The sequence below is a fragment of the Lathyrus oleraceus genome, chromosome 2 (assembly GCF_024323335.1).
Source record: "Lathyrus oleraceus cultivar Zhongwan6 chromosome 2, CAAS_Psat_ZW6_1.0, whole genome shotgun sequence".
Classification (NCBI taxonomy): domain Eukaryota; kingdom Viridiplantae; phylum Streptophyta; class Magnoliopsida; order Fabales; family Fabaceae; genus Lathyrus; species Lathyrus oleraceus.
In genome coordinates, this window is record NC_066580.1 from 101,298,959 (window position 1) to 101,306,073 (window position 7,115).

Sequence of the window (7,115 nt, forward strand, 5' to 3'; positions counted from 1 at the left end):
TGCTCGACCTTTGGAGACTTACTCACCTGTAGTAGAAGGAGTTAACGTGTCCTTAAGAGAGGGTGGAGATTGTTTGTGTTTTAGGAATGCTCACGTAAGAAAGGAAGCCCTAGACGAAGGAACCGTGCAACCTTAATTGACATGCAAACGAGAGACTATACGAAGTCTAGCAATCATATGGGGATACAATCACACCACACAAAATCATACAACATGAAGTAAACACACCAACAAGGGGGCTCAAACATCAAGGGTGAGGCTTTAGTCAAGGGGTCATATCAACCTCGACAAACAAGCCAAAACTGTAGGGGTATGCTGAAGCTCTTAACCACTAACATTGAGAGTTAGGGTGAAGCTGATGAAAGGTAATGAGGATTGGACCTCATGCTCTTAACCCTGGCCTGGGTGAGCTCAAATCAAAGAATGCGTGGGGATCCAGAATGAGGGACCCTATTCCACTTGACTGACTCTATATACAAAGATCTTGGGTTAGGTTCAAGAGCATCAGCACGTAGTGCGAGCATAATGAACGACTCAACAATTAACAGGGGATTGATTGCTAATCCCTTCTATCTGTCAATTTCATCTTCACTTAGGAGGACTTAACAAGTAACATGCCTCACTTGGAGGTCTTTAGCACAAATATAAACAATCACAATCATTGCCTCTTAAGGAGGACTTCAGCCAAATGCCTGCCAAAAGAAACGACAGGGCTTCTAGACTACATGGAGTTAGAGAGTGGTTACCTAGGTGGTATACCAACCACAAGCCAAAGCAAAGCTCAAGCAAGATCTAAAAGCGACTAATGTACATGTACAAAAGTCAAACAGTCAATATCCTATTCAGAAAACCAAACAGACACAATGGAATCATCCAAAAATTATACACAAGGTAAGTCTCAAATGCAAGCACTCAAGTGAGTTCATCACATCCATGGACCTACAACACAACAAGAGTTAGTAAACAAAGCAAATGGCATCTCAAATGATGAGGCCACACCAAACATTAATGCTAAATACTTGAAACACAAACACAATTGGTGAGTACAAACCACTAGTACAAAGACTAGGGTCAAAGGCAAGTCAAATGACCAAAACAGAAGTCAACATTTTGTACAAAGCATGTTTAATCAAATAAGAAAAAGGCCTCAAAAGGACCAAAGCTAATTCAATAAGCAAAACCATCAAATATACAAGATAAGGCAAATGCAAACAATGTGATCATAATTGGACATCAAGAATAGAAAATCCACATTAAAACAGAAATGAATCCAATGATCATGAAACTTTTTATGTGCACACAACATGTTATGAACAAGCATCATACCAAAAATTAAGTCCAGAAGAGATCATATGACATGTAAATGAAAATGCACAAAAGCAAATCCAATATGTGACACAAATTGTCACACCAAATGTTTATGTGTCCAAAACAGTGATGGAAGATGGTAAAAATGTCAAACAAAAGCCAAAAGATCATGTTACATGTTATGAACCAGCATGTCAAATCACAAGTCAATTAGCACAACATGTCATTTTGGCATCATGTTCAAACAATCTAGCACATTTAAAAATCCAGAAACACAAAAATTATGAATTTAACATCACAAAATAATAGACATTCAAAAAAGAAAGTGAAAAAAAGTTTGAATTAATTTGGATTCATATGCTATTTTTTATGATTTTTTGCAATTGATGAAAACAATATGAAATAATGTGAAAATCAAAATGTAAAAATGAAATGAATGTTAATTGGAAAGTGCATCATGAAGGAATCGAACCAAGGTCAAGCAAGTCAAAAGAAGCGCTGGAAAATAACAAATGGAAATATGCAAAATGCGTAGCGCTGGGATCGAACCCGAGTCTGTGAGGTTCCAGGAGCGCTTAACATGAAAATGCAATTAAAAAATCCAAAATGCCACAAGCAAGGATCGAACCAAGGACAATGAGGTTAAAGGCGCGTTAATCATCAAAACGCAGCGCTTCATGGCAAGGGAAATCAAAAGGAATTAAAAACATCCACGCCAGGGAATCGAACCGAAGTCAATGAGGTTAAAGGTGCGGCGGTAGTCAAACGCAGCGTTTGAACCAGAAACCCTAGCATTGTTCATGGACGGTGGAACGCGGTGGTTTCCACCGTCTTCCCCGATTGGACCGGAGGAGCAACATGAACAATTTTCCCAGAAATTAACATGTTATATATGGATCGAACCGTCTTGTTACGTAGATCTCAAATATCCTATTCATTTGATCTAATTCTCCCTAAACCAACCGGATCGAAGAGAAACATTATGAATGTCAAAACTTAAAGTCAGTATATCTCACTCAATTCTCATCCAAATCCAAAAATATTCATATCAGAATTATCAGTACATCACGCTCTACAAGATCATGGCAAGAAAATGAAGAAACAAGAGATTCGAATTCCAACCTCTTTGAAGAGCAGTGGGTTGAAATCGTGGATTCAAGCTCCAAAAATGTCCAGATCTTCTCCTCCAACCTTGTTATGAAGCTTTAGGCACGAAATAGTATTTGAATCCACTTGAATGAAGCTTAATTTCCAAGATCCATCTTCATGTCCAAGCTTCGAGTATGCATGATTCTTGTCCAAATTCACCAATCCAAGCCTTGATTCCTACTAAATGATGCTCAATGAACACGAATATGCAAGAAAATTGATGTGTTATGTGAAGAAAATTCAAGTTTGAATTGAGAGAATTTTTGGAGGGAAATGAGATTTCTAGATCTAGAATGTGATTCTGAGCCAATTCAGTTATGATTAAGCTTTTATACTTCCCACTAATCATGCTGTAATCATAATTGAGCAATGGCTAATGAAAAATTAATGAGAAATGAGGTGTATGACCAAAAATGCAAATGTGAGGTGGCATGAGCAATGTGCATGTGAACAGTGCCATGCAAGGTTCATTTTCACTTAAAAAAATCCAATGAACATGATGGAATTGGAATTAGGATCATGTGATCAACCAAATTTGAATTATGCATTTTCCCTCCAAAATGTACATGCATGGACACTTGATCATGTAAGCTTCTTTCATGCAAGGCAATGATTCATTTGGAAACTAATGGTGAAGACAAGCATCTTGCAAAAAGAGTGGCTTACTTTGGAGTTTTGAATCAAAAGTTATGGCACTTTGAAGTTCCAAGCATACTTTGCAATCATTTGTTCATAACTTCTCAACCATTCATCAGATGCTCATGATCTATGATTTTTTTGGAAATGGGAGAGAAAGATATTCAACTTTCATGTTGACCAAAATTTCATTTGAAGCTTTTTTAATGTTGGAAAGTCAAGTTGAATGTGAACCAAAAACTTGCCATTTTTGGAAACTTTCAATTACAGGTCACTTTCCATTTTTGGAAACTTTTGATTTGACTTCAAAATCTTCAAGATAGGTGTTTGACATGATTAATAGACCTTTTATGAACATGAATGGGATGTAGAAATTCCATTCCCCAACTCAAAGCCCTCAATTGACTGCACAGTTGACTTGTATGGGCCTCAGATGACCTGAAAATGCACTGATGAATTTGGGTCTCTACCACTTGGTAACATAGCTTCAAAATTAACCCTAGCTCATATAAGCTCTTTATAATAACCATGTGACCTTCAACTCAAGGAAAGACTTGCTCTTTTGCACTGAGGATCCTCTTGATGCCCAATCTTACTGCCATGGTACAATGCAATATGGAATGATCAATGACCTAAAAAATGAATGAATGCATGAATAGGTGAGGGCAAATTTGAGGTGCTACAGCTGCCCATATTAAATCAACTGTGAACCTGAACGGATGAGAGCATCGGCTATCAGACTTTCAAGGTAAACAGGGATTGAATACCAAAAGAACCGTAAAATTTGCACTCCGCAGGCGGCGAAGTGAAGGAAAGCGAGGCCCATTTACTGATGGCGGCTTCCACTGCAGGATTTGATAGTATCTGATGTCAAGGAAAGTGAGGCTCATTTACCGATGGCGGCTTCCACTGCAGGATTTAATACTTATCAAAGAAAGAGATACATGACCAGACATCTACCGATGAATGGGAAGAAAGAAACCACGACCAGACATCTGCCGATGAATGGGAAGAAAGAAACCACAACCAGACATCTACCGATGACTGGGAAGAAAGAAACCACGACCAGACATCTACCGATGAATGGGAAGAAAGAAACCACGACCAGACATCTACTGATGAATGGGAAGAAAGAAACCACGACCATACATCTACCGATGAATGGGAAGAAAGAAACCACGACCAGACATCTACCGATGAAAGGGAAAAAAGAAACCACGACCAGACATCTATCGATGACTGGGAAGAAGGAAACCACGACCAGACATCTACTGATGAATGGGAAGAAAGGAACCACGACCAGACATCTACCGATGAATCGGAAGAAAGGAACCACGACCAGACATCTACCGATGAATGGGAAGAAAGAAACCACGACCAGACATCTACCGATGAATGGGAAGAAAGAAACCACGACCAGACATCTACCGATGAATGGGAAAAAAGAAACCACGACCTGACATCTACCGATGAATGGGAAGAAATAAACCACGACCAGACATCTACCGATGAATGGGAAGAGAGAAACCACGACTAGACATCTACCGATGAATGGGAAAAAAGAAACCACGACCAGACATCTACCGATGAATGGGAAGAAAGAAACCACGACAAGACATCTACCGATGAATGGGAAGAGAGTCGATGTTTACCGAGACCGAAAGATGATGTGTACAGACACTAAAAAAAGGGACACACACGAGTGTTGACACAACACTTACTAGTATCACAAGAATGACATCTACATATGTCAAAACAAGGCAGACGCTTGCTGGGGACTACCCTGGGGAGAAAATCAAGCTTTCCTTTCACGGACGGGTGAGGAAACTAATCTCTCTGGGGATTATCAATTCTGAACGCTGCCAAGAGCAACTGCTGCAAAAATGCCATACAGACGTTGAAAAATGATCCGCCTCTGCTGGGGATATGATCCAATCTGGCTTAACACATGTATACATATGTTTGAGTTTTCTATGGCGTAATTCTCCATACTAAATGGAAATGCTACGTGATTTGAGGGTGCACATGCAAATGATGATTACTATATGCAAGATGCAAAGGGAGGAAAACTCCTACTGGGGGAGTACATGATCACTTTGTTGAGCACACAATCCTGATTCGATCTTCCAACTCTGTGGGGAGACACAACAATCCTGCTGAGGATACTTACTGATCTGACATTCTCGGAACAGCAGAGAAACCAACTTAACTGGGGAGTCACTTGTTGGGAAAACACCAACTCTCGATCATGTTGGGGAATAACACTGCTGCTGGGGAAAGGATAATCCTTAGTGGGGACGACCTCCACTGAACCCGATCTGCTTGGGTATTTCGCTGGGGAGAAAAACTACCAACACCCGCCTCCGCTGGGGAAACAGCAACCTTCAGACTTGCTGGGGAAATAACACTCTCAACCCTGCTAGGGGAAACAGCAAACTCCAGGCCTGGCTGCTGAGGAAACACCTGGGGAGACAAGTTCTGGACTCGACTTAGACGACCCAACTTCTTACACTACTGGACAGTGTTGAAACACCTTTGAACAAATTGTGGCTCATCTGCTCTAGCCAGTAATCAAAGACATACATGCCCTAGGGGATCGCATGGACAAGATACACTCAAGTGTACTCAACATTTAAAATGATTCTCAAATGTTTTATCTTTCCGCATATTATTGTCTAGCCTTCATGTTTTTTAAATGCAATGTTTATCAAAAATTCAGACGTTTTTGCAAACAAAACAGTAAAATAAAAACAAGAGAGCAATTTGACTAAATAACGACTTTTATTGATTGAAAATGGCCTATAAAGGCAAGTACATCAGGAAGCAATTCCTAGGAAGAGGTAATTGTGCCATAAAAGGAAATAAACTATCCTATTGGCAATGTGAATACGGCATTCCACTATTTTCCAATTCTGTTATGACTCACAGATCCTCAATTTCCCCCAAATTCCTCGCTTTCTGAGAAGACTGATTGGACCGATCACATCCTTCAAGATGGTAGACACTGAAGCGCGATGAAGTACAGATAACTCAGACTGTAGTCTTCGATTTAATCCCTCTTTTTCCTGGACCGCCTTTTCAGATTTTCAATCCACCAGGATACCCATTTTTGCCTAAGCCGCCTTTGCAGGTTTTCGACTTACCGGGTGTACATATAATTTTTGTTCTTTATCCATAACTTTTGCCCGAACCTTTCTCTTTTTTTCTTGGTTGGCCGGGATGCCCTTTTTTGCCTGGACTCTCTTTTTTTGTCCAGCGGGTCAATTTATGCGAAGTATTTTTTTACTACATCTGAGTTTACAGGGGATGGAAAATCTTCACCATCCATAGTTGTAAGCATCAAGGATCCACCAGAGAAAACCTTTTTAACAACATATGGACCTTCATAATTCGGAGTCCACTTGCCCCTGTTATCTGTACCAGGAGGGAGGATCCTCTTCAAAACCGAATCACCTGCCTGATGGCTTCGAAGATGCACTTTCTGATCAAAGGCCTTCTTCATCCTTCTCTGATATAGCTGCCCATGGCACACGGCTGCCAATCGCTTTTCCTCGATAAGGCTCAACTCATTGAACCTTGTCCGAATCCATTCAGCTTCGTCTAGCTTGACATCCAACAGGACTCTTAGAGAAGGAATCTCCACTTCAAAAGGTAGGACAACTTTCATACCATACACAAGGGAGTAAGGGGTTGCCCCGGTCGACGTACGTACTGAGGTACGGTACCCATGCAAAGCGAAAGGCAACATCTCATGCCAATCCTTGTACGTCACAACCATCTTCTGCACAATCTTCTTAATGTTCTTGTTTGCCGCCTCTACAACACCATTCATCTTTGGTCTGTAAGGAGAAGAATTGTGGTGTTCAATCTTAAAGTCTTTGCAGAGTTCATTCATCATCTTGTTATTGAGATTCGAACCATTGTCAGTGATGATTCTCTCAGGAACCCCATAACGACAGATAATTTCCTTCTTAATGAATCGGGCAACCACTTGTTTGGTAACATTAGCATAGGAAGCTGCT